At 38.6% G+C, this 16,924-nt stretch overlaps 1 non-coding gene across 1 annotated transcript; it reads left to right on the plus strand.

Moving 5' to 3' along the window:
• The first annotated feature begins 1,056 nt into the window (after nt 1-1,056).
• Nucleotides 1,057-1,128, plus strand: TRNAS-GGA (transfer RNA serine (anticodon GGA)). The gene has a single exon. It is a non-coding gene; the product is annotated as a tRNA-Ser (tRNA).
• The last annotated feature ends 15,796 nt before the right edge of the window (nt 1,129-16,924 follow it).

Consider the following 16,924-nt stretch of genomic DNA (forward strand, 5'->3'; position numbering starts at 1 on the left):
ACCCAGGAAATCACTTTGAAAGCTGGAACTACACATCCCAGCCTAATCTATGGTGAATGATTCCCTTATCCAAGTCCTGAATTCAATTCCACTGTACCTCCTACTCCATCCACATGGCTGGTGTATCCACATGGCAAAATGTTACCGGTAATAATGCGCTCTAATTTTATGGCAAAGAAGGAGTTGCTCTTATAGATTATACATTCATAGATATTTGTGAACCTGAATCACATCTCATCCCTTACATAACACCTTGCATATGGCTTGTACACTAAAAAATTGGGATTTGGGTGAAACTGAAAAACAGGCAGTCAGCCAATACAGCTACTGCTTCTGTACATCCCAGCTTTGCTACAGGGATCCCAGCAAATCTATCCTCCTTGGCTTCAGTGGCACAGATGGTATTCTGTAATAGGGAGTCAAAGCATCTTGCTCTCACTGCTAGTGAGCCCAGCAGAGTGGATGGGCCCATAATCAGGTATAAGATATTAGGCCCATTTGCAATGAAAATTCACTTACTTTCACAAAGGCCATTCCATCACAAAATCCAAAGTTAAGAAACTACTGACCTAGTCATATATTTGTTATCTATCTAACCATGATCATGAGTTTCAACAGTCACTGATTTTAAAATGTGCCATTGTTTTATTGAACTTAGATTCTGGCTTTAAGAAACTCATACCCTGATTGAGAGGCTAAATCCATCTGAGGGGAGCCACATGGTGATAAATCACAAAGACATATATCAATATACAAAATTCTAATACAGCAGAGATTTTCCCTTCCAAAGATGAGTGGCGAAACTCACATGAGCAAAGACAGAGACATGGTGATATGGACACAGTCCCCAAAGAGCCTTTTTTGATGAGAGTACCAGGCATTTAGATCACCATATTCTGTGATATTTAACAAGCAGTCACAAGACTTCATAGTTTTACTGTACATCTGTGTACTTGTGTGTATGCATATTTTGAAATCATTTTCCCTCATAGAGAGCAACATTTGCTATCATTCTTCTCACCATTTGCATGCCTCGATTATATATCATTTATCACTTCCCGGGTGGCTCAGAGGTTAAAGTGTCTGCCTGGAATGCAGGAGACCAGGGTTCGATCCCTGGGTCGGGAAGATCCCCTGGAGAAAGAAATGGCAACCCACTCCAGTACTCTTGCCTGGAGAATCCCATGGAAGGAGGAGCCTGGTAGTCTACACTCCATGGGGTCGCAAAGAGTCGGACATGACTGAGCGACTTCACTTTCACTTTCACTTATATTTATTATACAAGTAAATTTTTTAATATAAGGAGAAATATATTAAGTCTTAGTCTGTTATTATTCTGTTTAATAGCAAAAATTGCATATTATAAAAGTATATCTATGCTTCTGTGCAAATTAACATGGGAATTACTTTTACAGGTTAATGTGAAAGATTAATAGTAAGACTGTCAAAAACAAATAGGGCTCATTTCTGTAAAATTCACGACCATTTTTATAACTGGAAACTGACTTGCTTCAAGGCATAATAACATAGATGGGGAAAACATTAAAGTCAGCAGTTATTAGTGTCAGTCTAGGGTGGTAGTGAGGGCAGAAGGACACTCAGAAACAGTAGCTTACTAAGTGAGCTTGACATTTAAAGTAGATCAGTTATTAGCATTTCATCTTTTATATGACCAAGTTTCTTTTCAGTATTCATTGTGAAAATAAATAATAATAATCAGAAAAGAAATTTTTCTTGAATTTTGTTTATGTAGTCATAGCAGTAAATAATAATTACAAAAAGTCATAGATTAGTCACGTTATTGCTTTTTTTTTAATAACAGAAAACTATGTGAAAAATGCTTCCCAAAGAGTGAATTTCTCAAAGTTGACAAGATGATTTGCACCTAGAATGAAGAATTGAAGAAATCAAGTTCCATTTCCTCTTCTTTCCAATTAGTATTATCATAGCTTATCTAGAGTTTCCTCTCTAAATACAGAAACATGTCCTAGGACAGTGGAGGGAGACAGGGACCATACCCGAGACAAGTTCAGCAATAGGATGCTGAACTGTTCGTTTACTTACTTCCTTACTTTGACTGCTCACTGTGAAAATGCATGTGTGTAGCAGAATCCACATGTGTGGGGGCCAACTTTATTAATGAGTTATTTCCAAATTAATTTCTGGTAGAACACAGTGTTTATTAAAGGAGATATATTTAAAAACCTGTTAAATTGGGGCTTGTACCACATATTCAGTCATGTCTGACACTTTTGTGACCCCACGTATTGTAACCTGCCAGGTTTCTCCGTCCATGGGATGTTTTTAGGCAAGAATACTGAAGTGGGTTGCCATTTCCTCCTCAGTAGAGCTTCTTAACTCAAAGATCAAACCTGTGTCTCCTGTGAGTCCTGCATTACAGGCAGATTATTCACCCACTGAGCCACTGGGGAAGCCCTAAATTGGGACTTAGGTATATATTATTAAAACTTCACAGTAACCATAGTACTTGTTTAGCATTTAGAGCCACAAATGTTTTTTCAGGGAGGATTTTTTTTTTTTTTTAATTAACAGACATTCTTTAAAATTGCCAGAGCATAATGAAAACAAGCAAGACTGCCAGGGTCCAGCCCCGGTGGATCCAGGGTGATTCGAAGGTGGGGGGATGGCATCGGTGTCTTTGGAAAAATACATATTTAATTACAGATATATAGAGAGATTAGAAACAGATAGTGTAGTAGGAGATAGTGTAGAAAAAGAGGCTGAATAACTTGGTCTACGTGGAATAGCATCCATGTTCCAGATGGGAATTCAGCCAGAAAAACGGGAGCAAGAAAGAAGTGACATGGGGGAATCAGTCTTTCCAGAAACTGATCTGATTTCTTTATTTTGGGGTTTGCTTATTTACCTTTTGTTACATATAGGGATGAATACAGAGTCATGTGGGGATCAGCAGTCCTGACCTTTATCAAAATCAGGTGCTTCACATAAATGTATAAAAAAAGGTCTTAGGGATATTACATCATCTTCTGGCCATGAGTGAGACCTGCTGACATTTTATCATCCTTTCTTTCTGATAACCAAAAAACTTATTTCTTCCAAAGGTGTTTTTTCTTAAACCAGGCACCACCCTCCAAATAAAGTTACATTCCTATAGGGTGAGGGTGTAGTGAGTTACAATCAAGAAAGGAATTTATTTAACCCAAGGTTAACATGATTAATCTTAAAGGTTAATACTTATTTCTCCTATATGCTTAAAGGTTAATACTTATTTCTCCTATATGTTAGTTATATTCATTATAAGGGCAGGGAACATGGAGATTTAGCAGCAAACATCAGCCCAACAAATGAAAATCCTTTCAGCAATGTTCCCCTTAAGATCTATTTAGTCTTAAGATAGTGATAAAGTTACATTTTTACGTAGCAAGGATACAGTGATTTATAACAAAGTACAGAGATCTATTACAAAAGAGAAAATTCATTAACTCAAAAAGTCTAGTATTGCTAACCTTAAAAACTACTATATTTCCTTTTCTATATTCCAAATACATTGATTAATATATTCCCAGGTGCCTAAGGATATGGAGGCCTGGCGGCAATCAGTGACTCAACAAGAAGAAAAAGCCCTATGCTAATTAAGACTCTCAAAATACTCCAAAACTCTCTGTGCTATTTATGGTTAAGAGGTAGTAAACAATCATGTGGCAGGAGTATGGATAACCCTGTCACACAAGCTAGTCTGTCAGCAGAGAGGTTTGACCTGAAACACCCTTGTCACACCCAGGGTAGGGAATTAGCAGCAATTATTGACACAACAAATGAAAAACCCTTCACCAATATAATTCCTAACCAACCCACTATACTAATAATTTCTAACTCCCCAAAAGAATTTGCCTTTAGTAAGTCTAAAACATCTCGTGCCTCTCAGATTGGGAGGCTGTAAACAATCACATGTGGCCGGACGAACCTATACAGGTGGGCTAGATAACCTTCAGAGGAGTCCGTAAGCTGAAACGCTCTTGTCACGCCCAAGAACTTTTATTGCCTTGGAGCTGCACGTTTACTCCTTCTCCGAGAGAAACGGTTATGGGGGAGAGCATAAAACAGACTCTGGCTTTGGGGTAGATGCTCGGGAACAGGGGGTTTCCTGAGGCTTGATTACGCCTTTGCGTATGCCAAGCCTCCTTCCTCATGACCTTTGCCATGGGCGGGGTTCCTCACTCTGGCCCCCGGCACAAGACCAACTTTTAGATAATCCTATTTTACTATTTATTAACAAGCAATACACCTGTAATCACTGCTCTTGGGTGGATGGTTCCTTGCTTCCTATCTCTATATGCCTGTCCCTGGAGCCCCTATGGAAGGCTAAATTGGGTTCCATAGTCTAGCAAATATAATTTAATAGAGAAAATAGTTTGGGATCTTTTTCAAACTGTAAAATTTTAAGTATTGTCTCTCATCTCCTATCATGGACAAGGTCATAGATGGAAAATATTTAACCCTTCCCTCCTCTTCCACTCATGGCATATATTTTTTGATCTATCATAGACTTCTTTCCCAGGGAATTGGGACATGTCTTTGGAAGCTATATAAAACTGCAGCCGTGGCCATTCATCCAATTGTTTAGCTTTGTTCTAAAAGTTGAAAATTATTTACAGTCTTGAATTTAATCTCTAACCTGACATTAAATGAAACTTATCATCAGGATCTATGAGGGGAGCTTAGCACCATGTAGTTGCAGGGGCCACCTTGTTCACGTGGAGAGAGTGCTATATGTCTCTGTATGCGGAAGAGAGGTTTCAGGAAAACAACTAAGAAAGCTAGTCTTCACGTTATAAGAGCATGAAAAAATAGGAAGTCCTCAGTATTCTCAACAGATAAGAATTTATATTTCTTAAGTATTTATTATAGTCCAATCATTATTGATGAGTTTTGAGTGTGTTAACTACTTGTATTCTTTCAAACTCCCAAAGTAGTTAATATTATTACAATCCCTTCTATATAGGTTTCCCAGGTGGTACTAGTGGTAAAGAACCCACTTGCCAATACAAGAGATGTAAAGAGATGCAGGTTGGGAAGATGCCCTGGAGGACGGCATGGCAACCCACTCCAGTATTCTTGCCTGGAGAATCCCATGGACAGAGAAGCCTGATGGACTACAGTCCATTGTGTCTCAAAGAGTCAGACATGACAGAAGCAACTTAGCATGCACCTGCATACTCCATAGATTAAAATTTGAATCTGAGAATGTGAGCAATTATCCTCAAATCACACAACTACTTGTAGAGCTGGGAGTCAACACAAAGGGTGTGTCTGCAAAGCTCCACAAAGAAACATACACTTTGTGGCATTCTGATGGGTTGACACCCATTCCAACTCTCCCTGACATAATCCAGAGTCTAGGAGATATTTTGCAGAGGCAGAGTTTTATGGGGTTTTTTCTTTTTTTTTTTTTTTTTTGGAAATTAAAAATTTTTAATTTTTTCTTTTTTTTTATTTTTTTTTAATTTATTTTACTTTACAATACTGTATTGGTTTTGCCATACATTGACATGAATCCACCACGGGTGTACATGCACTCCCAAACATGAACCCCCCTCCCACATCCCTCCCCATAACATCTCTCTGGGTCATCACCGTTCACCAGCCCCAAGCATGCTGTATCCTGCTTCGGACATAGACTGGCGATTCGATTCTTACATGATAGTATACATGTTTCAATGCCATTCTCCCAACTCATCCCACCCTCTCCCTCTCCCTCTGAGTCCAAAAGTCCGTTATACACATCTGTGTCTTTTTTGCTGTCTTGCATACAGGGTCGTCATTGCCATCTTTCTAAATTCCATATATATGTGTTAGTATACTGTATTGGTGTTTTTCTTTCTGGCTTACTTCACTCTGTATAATTGGCTCCAGTTTCATCCATCTCATTAGAACTGATTCAAATGTATTCTTTTAATGGCTGAGTAATACTCCATTGTGTATATGTACCACAGCTTGCTTATCCATTCATCTGCTGATGGACATCTAGGTTTTTTCCATGTCCTGGCTATTATAAACAGTGCTGCGATGAACATTGGGGTACATGTGTCTCTTTCAATTCTGGTTTCCTCAGTGTGTATGCCCAGCAGTGGGATTGCTGGGTCATAAGGCAGTTCTATTTGCAATTTTTGAAGGAATCTCCACACTGTTCTCCAAAGTGGCTGTACTAGTTTGCATTCCCACCAACAGTGTAGGAGGGTTCCCTTTTCTCCACACTCTCTCCAGCATTTATTTCTTGCAGATTTTTGGATCGCAGCCATTCTGACTGGTGTGAAGTGGTACCTCATTGTGGTTTTGATTTGCATTTCTCTAATAATGAGTGATGTTGAGCATCTTTTCATGTGTTTGTTAGCCATCCGTATGTCTTCTTTGGAGAAATGTCTATTTAGTTCTTTGGCCCTTTTTTTGATTGGGTAGTTTATTTTTCTGGAATTGAGCTGCAGAAGTTGCTTGTATATTTTTGAGATTAGTTGTTTGTCAGTTGCTTCATTTGCTATTATTTTCTCCCATTCAGAAGGCTGTCTTTTCACCTTGCTTATATTTTCCTTTGTTGTGCAGAAGCTTTTCATTTTAATTAGATCCCATTTGTTTATTTTTGCTTTTATTTCCAGTATTCTGGGAGGTGGATCATAGAGGATCCTGCTGTGATTTATGTCGGAGGGTGTTTTACCTATATTCTCCTCTAGGAGTTTTATAGTTTCTGATCTTACATTTAGATCTTTAATCCATTTTGAGTTTATTTTTGTGTGCGGTGTTAGAAAGTGATCTAGTTTCATTCTTTTACAAGTGGTTGACCAGTTTTCCCAGCACCACTTGTTAAAGAGATTGTCTTTACTCCATTGTATATTCTTGCCTCCTTTGTCAAAGATAAGGTGTCCATATGTGTGTGGATTTATCTCTGGGCTTTCTATTTTGTTCCATTGATCTATATGTCTGTCTTTGTGCCAGTACCATACTGTCTTGATGACTGTGGCTTTGTAGTAGAGCCTGAAGTCAGGCAAGTTGATTCCTCCAGTTCCATTCTTCTTTCTCAAGATTGCTTTAACATAATAAAAGCTATATATGACAAACCCACAGCAAACATTATCCTCAATGGTGAAAAATTGAAAGCATTTCCCCTAAAGTCAGGAACAAGACAAGGATGCCCACTTTCACCGCTACTATTCAACATAGTTCTGGAAGTTTTGGCCACAGCAATCAGAGCAGAAAAAGAAAGAAAAGGAATCCAAATTGGAAAAGAAGAGGTAAAACTCTCACTGTTTTCAGATGACATGATCCTCCACATAGAAAACCCTAAAGATTCCACCAGAAACTTCCTAGAGCTAATCAATGAATACAGTAAAGTTGCAGGATATAAAATCAACACACAGAAATCCCTTGCATTCCTATACACTAATAATGAGAAAGTAGAAAAAGAAATTAAGGAAACAATTCCATTCACCATTGCAACGAAAAGAATAAAATTCTTGGGAATATATCTACCTAAAGAAACTAAATACCTATATATAGAAAACTATAAAACACTGATGAAATAAATCAAAGAGGACACTAATAGATGGAGAAATATACCATGTTCATGGATTGGAAGAATCAATATAGTGAAAATGAGTATACTACCCAAAGCAATTTACAAATTCAATGCAATCCCTCTCAAGCTACCAGCCATATTTTTCACAGAACTAGAACAAATAATTTCAAGATTTGTATGGAAATACAAAACACCTTGAATAGCCAAAGAGGCAGAGTTTTGATTCAACTTGCTGTAAGGCCAGTATGAGAAAGTCATAACTTAGTGAATACGACAAGCCAGGGGAAATAAAATAAAATGTTAAAATTATCTCAAGGTAACTTTGATGTTTCATTTTCATTATGACATAAGCAAAATCTTTAGGTGATTTAAATGTTTAATTATGGGTGGGTGCCTGTAAGAAGAAGGTCAACTGCTGAAGAGAGAGTGAAGATCTTATGCGTAAGCTAATTGCTTTATATTCACTAATTCAAATAAACTTCCCAACACTACTGAAAGTTAAAGATGATTTATTTTGCAAAAGAAGAAACTAAACTGAGAGACGCTAAGTGACTTGTCCAATGCAGGAGACACAATGCTATACCTGATCTGGGAAAATTCCCTGGAAGAGGAAATTGTAACCCACTCCAGTATTCTTGCCTTGGAAATCGCAGGGACAGAGGAGCCTGGGGGACTACAGTCCACAAGGCTGCAAACAGTCAGATAACTCTTAGCAACTGAACAAAAACAGCAATTACAACCTTAGACTTGAAATTGCCAAGGTTGCTTATGTCTTTAACAGCAATAATAAAGAGATTTTAAACAAAATACTCCAATTCTTTAAAAGACTAGTTTTTCAATTTATTTGTATCAGAGAAGTTTGAAATATCATCTGATGGTAGGGATGTGGTGCTGTCTCTCTGTCATCCCAAAGGCCAGCACAGGATCTGACCATGAATAGATAATTGTCTAATTCTGTGGGATAACAAATCAGAGAAAGTTCATATTCCCTCTACTAAGTTCAAACCCTGACTTCATCCCCATGTCTTTGCTGTTTTAGTGTCTCATAAACAGGTACTTCAGTGTCCCCTGCCACTGCTAAGTTTCCCATGAAATGAATGGAGAATCAATGCATGAGCTTTTTCCAAGAAATTCAAACATAACCATATGTATTTAGAAAATTTGAAAAATGTGACAATTTAATTGCAACTGATTTAAACTTCTTTCCACCCTTCCTTGCCCCTACTTGCACTTGGCAATGAGCAAAACTATGGGCAACTTTAACATGAGGCTAAGATAATGTTGAGCTCAAGAAATATTCACTTTGAGTTCGATGGATTATTTGTATGTTACTCACAGCTATTTCCCCATGTACTTAGATCATTATTAGCCACCCTAGCCTAGTAATCTCTTTCAAGAATGTGTCAACTGTTATGAACCTAGGATGAAAGGTGAGAGGTCATATCACTATGTGAGGTATCTTATGATGTGAAGTATCTGAAGTATTTGAGTAACAGAGGAAATACAAGTTTTGAAATGTATAAAACTAGGACTATGGAAAGTTACTCTAATTGTTAGCGGTGAAAATGTATTAGTCACTCATTCATGTCTGACTCTTTCAGACCCCATGGACTCCTCTCTTCATGGGATTCTCCAAGGAAGAATACTGGAGTGGCTTTTCATTTTCTTCTCCAGAGGATCTTTCCAACCCAGGAGTACCAGGGAGTTTCCAACCCAGGTCTCCCACATTGCAGGAAAATTCTTTACCATTTGAGCCACCAGGGAAGCCCAGTTACAAGCAATATAAACTTTTATTTAGAGAGTTCAGTGATCCTTTATGCCTAGAAAAAATAGTTTTCTTCTGTCCAGAATACACCTTGATAAGGCTATACAAATAATTATTCACAAACCATATACTTTTATTATTTTATAAGAATCACAGGAAATAGAATATATCATAATTTCTCAGTTTGTAGGGGATAAATATGTAACAGTATCACAGATATGTACATTTGTGAGTGAACTCCTATGCTTTGTTTATCCTTCTATATTGAATCACAGCTTGGTGTGCCTGTGCATCATGCCCTGATTAAATTTCAAATTGTCAGTTTCAATTTTAATGTTAGAATAGCAAACTAGATTACCTTAAAAACTTGAAGAAATGAGTATTCCAGTGATAAAATTTTTATATATGTTCACAACAAATAAGAGTAGATAGTATAATTATAATTTTATTATTAAAGCATATAGTTTAATATAAAATATTTAAATATTTTTAATTAATTTAGATTACTCATATAATTTCAGTTTTGGAATAATTTTGTTTCTTTCATAATTGTTGATGTATCAAAATCCAAATAAAACAAAAAGGAATATTTAAACTTAATCATTAAAATCCAAACAGAAATTGATTACTAAAAACTAGTTTTCGAATTAAAGGATATTATCAATAATAATAATAGATCCTCAATAACTATACTACTCATAATAAAAATTTGATCCATCATATTAAGAAATACTGATTTACTTTTCTATAATATCTAAAAGATATTACAGAATTGTTGCATTTTTGCGTGAATAGGATTATCCATCAAAAGAAAGAGATAGAAACATGTTTAGATGTGCCGTAAAGTTAATATCACTGCAGATGGTGACTGTAGTCATGAAATTAAAAGACGCTTACTCCTTGGAAGGAAAAGTTATGACCAACCTAAATAGCATACTCAAAAGCTGAGACATTACTTTGCCAACAAAAGTCCATCTAGTCAAGGCTATGGTTTTTCCAGTGGTCATATAAGGATGTGAGAGTTGGACTATGAAGAAAGCTGAGCACTGAAGAATTGATGCTTTTGAACTGTGGTGTTGGAGAAGACTCTTGAGAGTCCCTTGGACTGCAAGGAGATCCAACCAGTCCATTTGAAAGGAGATCAGCCCTGGGTGTTCTTTGGAAGGAATGATGCTAAAGCTGAAACTCCAGTACTTTGGCCACCTCATGTGAAGAGTTGACTCACTGGAAAAGATTCTGATGCTGGGAGGGATTGGGGGCAGGAGGAAAATGGGACAACAGAGGATGAGATGGCTGGATGGCATCACCGACTCGATGGACATGAGTGAGTGAACTCCGGGAGTTGGTTATGGACAGGGAGGCCTGGCATGCTGCGATTCATGGGGTCACAAAGAGTTGGACAAGACTGAGTGACTGAACTGAACTGAACTGAAAGTTAATTAATAAAAAATACAGTGTTGTTTTTCTATAATTTCTACATTATATGGTATTTTCAGCTTTTTTTCTGTTTGGAATTTGTCTTGATTTCTTTACTCTTTCTAAATAAATATTCAGTTTTGTACTTAATTTTTTTTCTGTATAGTGTACTTTTTCTTAAACACAGCTTCCAAAAATGCATAAATTTTTTGTCCCCCTTCAGCTTGCCACTACCCCAGGCATAGACTCAGTTCAGCCTAAGTCCCTTGGTTCAGCCTGGCCATGGTAGACTGTACACCAAGGGTTCAACTGCTCCATCATAGGAGACAAATAAGGCTGCCTCCCTTTTGCCCTTCTTGAGATGAGTTTTGGGACTCAGTGAGGAAAAATAATTCCCTGAATGTCCATGAAGCCCTTGTATTAGAAGCCCTGCTGCTTGCCTCAGGCCAGTGTTTAGAACAAAGTTTGGCTTCAGTTAGATCATCCTACAGATAAGACTGGGAGTCCTGACAATGGCTATTCTGAAGAATCTATGGTTAGAAGACCTCCGATCTTTATGACTAAGATCTACTGACTACATTCACCCAAGATCACATTTGTTTCAGGTGACACTAGTGATAAAGAAGTCTTCCCTGGTAGCTCAGACAGTAAAGAATCTGCCTACAATGCAGGGGACCTGGGTTTGATCCCTGGGTTGGGAAGATTCCCTGGAGAAGGGTATGACAACCCACTCCAGTATTCTTGCTTGGAGAATCCCAAGGGCAGAGGAGCCAGACAGGCTACAGTTCTTGGGTTGCTCAGAGTCGGACACAACTGAGCACAGCCCAGTGCTAAAGAATCCGCCTGCCAGTGCAGGAGACACAAGAGATCCCTGAATCAAGAAGATCTACTGGAGAAGGAAATGATAACCCATTCCAGTATTCTTGCCTGAAAAACTCCATAGCCATAGGAGCCTGGTGGGCAACAGTCTGTGGGGTCACAAAGACTCGGACACACCTGAGCGATTGAGCACAAGATTTCTTCCCCCAGCTCTCACTCTTCCCACAGAAACTATGTTCATCCCTCCTGGTTTCTGTCTCCTCCTTTGTCCCCTGTGTTTACTCAGCACACACTAGGCTCCACATTGGGCACTGTCCTCCAGCACACCACCTTAGAAGGAGACCTGGGGAAAGTCTGCAGAGAGGTTGTTGAAAGTCAAATACTAGAGGCAGAGGAGACTCAAAACCACTGGAGTGTTTAGAAGTTAGTCACAGACTTATTCTCATGAGTGAAAGAGATATTTTTTTCCTTATAAGATTTTGAAGTAGTGATAAAGGGGAAAGAGAGAAAAATAGTTAATGTTACCAAACAAGGGCTGGCTGCCCAATATGGATAGATGCAAACTCTATGGCACTGGCTTTTGAGAAAAAAAGCTTATTTTGAGATTGAGGAAAGGCTCTCTCATCTGTCTCCCTGATCTGGGGTATGGTCCCTCTATTCTGAGTTAGGGAGGAGAGGCTTTCTTATTTCTCCATGCTATTCTTTGGAACTCTGCATTCAAATGGGTATATCTTTCCTTTTCTCCTTTGCTTTTCACTTCCCTTCTTTTCTCAGCTATTTGTAAGGCCTCCTCAAACAACTATTTTGTTTTCTTGCATTTCTTTTTCTTGGAGATGGTCTTCATCCCTGTCTCCTGTACAATGTCACAAACCTCCATCCATAGTTCATCAGATACTCTATCAGATCTAATCCCTTGAATCTATTTATCACTCCCACTGTATAATTGTAAGGGATGTGATTTAGGTCACACCTGAATGGTCTAGTGGTTTTCCCTACTTTCTTCAATTTAAGTCTGAATTTGGCAATAAGGAATTCATGATCTGAGCCATAGTCAGCTCCCGATCTTGCTTTTGCTGACTGTATAGAGCTTCTCCATCTTTGGCTGCAAAGAATATAATTAATTTGATTTCGGTGTTGACCATCTGATGATGTCCATGTATAGAGTCTTCTCTTGTGTTGTTGGAAGAGGGTGTTTGCTATGACCAGTGTGTTCTCTTCACAAAACACTGTGAGCCTTTGCCCTGCTTCATTCTGTACTCCAAGGCTAAATTTGCCTGCTACTCCAGGTGTTTCTTGACTTTTACTTTTGCATTCCAGTGTCCTGGAATGAAATGAAAAGGACATCTTTTTTTGGGTGTTAGTTCTAAAAGGTCTGGTAGGTCTTCACAGAACCATTCAGCTTCAGCTTCTTCAGCATTACTGATCAGGGCATAGACTTGGATTACTGTGCTATTGAATGGTTTGCCTTGGAAACAAACAGAGATCATTCTGTCATTCTTGAGATTGCATCCAAGTACTGCATTTCAAACTCTTTTGTTGACTATGATGGCTATTCCAATTCTTCTAAGGGATTCTTGCCCACAGTGATAGATATGATGATCATCTGAGTTAAATTCACTCATTCCAGTCTATTTTAGTTTGCTGATTCCTAAAACATTGATGTTCACTCTTGCCATCTCCTGTTTGACCACTTTCAATTTGCCTTGATTCATGGACAAACATTCCAGGTTCCTATGCAATAAACTGATGCAATATTGCTCTTTAGAAGCATCAGACTTTGCTTCTATCATTGGTATTGTGATAGAATAGTATTGTGATGAGGACTCTGTGTGTGTCAGTGTGTATGAACCGGTCAGCATAAACCATTTATCAAATTTTGCCTCAAAGAGGAATAATTTTAGGAAGTTTGAACATAGATTCAAGAATAGGACTTAACTAGAGCTGAATGTTCATGGTAATAGGAAAGTTTAGAAACAGACCATAAATTTAAAAGGATGTGGTAGGTATGCCTTTTTAATTTTCTGATGCTTTGATATCTTGAGGGTTTGCTGCCCTAGCAAGGTTAACTAATTCCTAGAAATGAAAACAACTTTCCTGGAACACATGTTTCATATGCAAACCAAAACTTCAGAGCTCACTCCCCCAAATACCTCCTTATAAGAGTCTCACATGCCTGCATACTCTGTTGCTCAGTCGCGTCTGACTCTTTGTGACTCCATGGACTATAGCCCGCCAGGCTCCTCCACCCATGGAATTCTCCAAGCAAGACTACTGGAGTGGGTTGCCATTTCCTTCTCCAGCAGATCTTCCTAACCCAGGGATCAAATCCACATCTCCTGCTTTGGCAGGCAAACTATTTACCACTGAGCCACCTGGGAAGTTCCAGGGCTCTCACACTCAGGCCATTATTCTCCTATCCTAAGAACATGGGGCCAAATATCGGACAACTAGGGACAGCTTCTGGAGAAGGCGATGGCACCCTACTCCAGTACTCTTGCCTGAAGAATCCCATGAATGGAGGAGCCTGGTGGGCTGCAGTCCATGGGGTCGCGAAGAGTCAGACATGACTGAGCGACTTCACTTTCACTTTTCACTTTCATGCGTTGGAGAAGGAAATGGCAACCCATTCCAGTGTTCTTGCCTGAAGAATCCCATGAATGGAGGAGCCTGGTGGGCTGCCGTCTATGGGGTCGCACAGAGTCGAACACGGCTGAAGTGACTTAGCAGCAGCAACAGCTTAGCAGGGACAGCTTCTGTGCTTCAGAACCCACTGAGATTATTCAAACTAGCCAATCCTAAACCTATTTATCCTACCTGATCCATTCCTTTCCATGGAAACTTCAATAAAAGCCCTTGGCATGTTTCCATCTCACTCCTTTACTTCTTGAGTGACCCTAATGCTTCCCAGCATAGCCCTGTGTGGCTTGGTACGTCTCCTATTTCTAAGAACTTATGAGTATAAAAAAGTTTACTCCTTCTAGATCAAAAATGTTAGAAAAAGGATGTAAATTTTTCAAAAGGCAAAACTTGAATTTGTCACATGCCAGCCACAATTTACATGCTGTTGTAACATTTAGTTATTACATTGCATTTACAATGTTAATATAGCATTCAGTTATTAAAAGTAATCTAGAGATGATTTAAAATATATAGGAAATTATGCATAGGTTATATGCAAATCCTATACCATTTTGTATAAGACACTTGAGCACCCTCAGATTTTGGTATCCCTGAAGTATCCTGGAAAGTGAAAGAAAGTGAAAGTGAAGTCGCTCAGTCATGTCTGACTCTTTGCGACCCCATAGACTGTAGCCTATGAGGTTCTTCCATCCATGGAATTCTCCAGGCAAGGGTACTGGAGCGGGTTGCCATTTCCTTCTCCAGGGGATCTTTCAGACCCAGAGATCGAACCCAGGTCTCCTTCATTGCAGACAGACGCTTTTACTGTGTAAGCCACCAGGGAAGCCATCCTGGAACTAAACCCCAAAGATATGGAGGGACTGATGTACAAACTCTCCAGTGAAACATAGGAATAAATCTTCATAACATTAGATTTAACAATGGTTCTTAAATTTGACACCAAAGCAAACAAAAACAAAAACAAAAAATTCCTTCATGACAGTCATTTCCATATCTGTATGTATTACCAAGGTCTGATTAAAGAAAATCCTGGATACCCTTAACAGAAAGAGTCACACAAGTACACCACTATCACAAACGTAGGAATGAGACAGAAATAATATTTAGAAAACCAACCTGCTCAAGACAAACATACACCACACTGGAATGAGAAATTCATGCATGGGGTTTGGGGAAAAGCTATACTTCTTGTTCTCTGCTTGGTAAGTTTACCATATCTATTGAGCCCATGAAAGTTTCTGTCCTTTGTAAAAGTATCTTGCTGCTGCTGCTAAGTCACCTCAGTAGTGTCTGACTCGGTGTGACCCCATAGACGGCAGCCCACCAGGCTTCTCCAACCATGGGATTTCCCTGGCAAGAATACTGGAGTGGGGTGCCATTGCCTTCTCCGAAAAGTATCTTAAAGGTACCAAAATAAGACAAAATCATTTAAGTCACAAGCTCTTCAGAATAGCCATTGTCAGGACTCCCAGGCTCATCTGAAACTAATGAGTTTCGAGGGTCTCCCAATGCTCTGCACACAGGAAGCAGTTATGGTGTTTGTTTAACGAATAGATGACAGTGGATCTAGGTAAACACCTGCCCACCTATGCTGCAGTGTGAGCAGGGATGTGATGAAACTAGTATGGTGGAATCAGGTAGGAAGGACTGATTTAATCTTTATTCATGCTCCATCCCTAGGCTTTCCTTCTCTGCTCCTTTGATGCTGGTCTCTCGTTCCCTTCACCCTGAAGGCCCCTGAGTCCCGGTGTACCTAGAAACAGGAAGAGGGGGTGAAACCAGACACAACAGCCACCCCTTCCTGCCCTTCGTGAGTCTCACCACACAGCTTTACTAAAGAAGGGAGTTGAAAGTAATCATTAAAATGAGTTTTAGGGATTACCCTTGGATTTCATTTATTCTTGCTCACTCTTTTCCCCTACAGGCAAGAATAATGAGTTGCTAGCATTTTTATTCTCAGAAATTCAATGAAGTTCTGAACTCTAAGGAACATATATTCCCTCAGAATTAGAAGAATATTATCAGATAAATTGTCCAAAGAAGGATCTGCCAAAAGTTAAATTTCTGAGGCAAGCTTGATTTATCTCAATACAATAGAATATTATACTTACATAAAATATTCATACCATTAGGGAGAAAATTGTCTTGAACTTGGAGCAGTTTAGACTCTGAGGAAGAAGTCCTGAAAAATTACATTATGAAAATGTTTCTCAGGGTTTTGAAATTCATATAAAACTTTGAGAAAAGATATGCTTTTAAACTTTCTGGAGGGTGTTTTCAATTACACAGATACTTTAAGACCACAAACAAGTGATCTAAGGAGTTAACAGTAAACCTGTTTACTATCAAAAGTGAACAGCCAATCCTATAGCTGCCATAATGTTTTAATCTAAAATTAGCACTGAGAGGTTTTTTTCCTTTGCTGCTTCATGTATGTGTTCATATAATATTTTTTAAAGCATACAATTAAATTACAGTTATGAATCAGCTTTATATTTCTAAAGGAAAGATCATTGCAAAAAATCTGTCCCTTAAGATCCATTTAATTTGTGCATCTGGCACAAAGCAGGTGTTCAATAAGCACTTAATACAAAAATGAAAAGAATGAATGAGTGAATGAATTTTTCTATATGTTCACAAACCATCTGCTTAATATCCTAGAATGTTCTTAGGAAGATTTGTTGTATTTACAGGTTTCTAGTTACTGAAAATTAGGCAATATTTATCATTCGTAT

Source organism: Ovis canadensis, chromosome 2, assembly GCF_042477335.2.
Source record: "Ovis canadensis isolate MfBH-ARS-UI-01 breed Bighorn chromosome 2, ARS-UI_OviCan_v2, whole genome shotgun sequence".
Taxonomy (NCBI): Eukaryota; Metazoa; Chordata; class Mammalia; order Artiodactyla; family Bovidae; genus Ovis; species Ovis canadensis.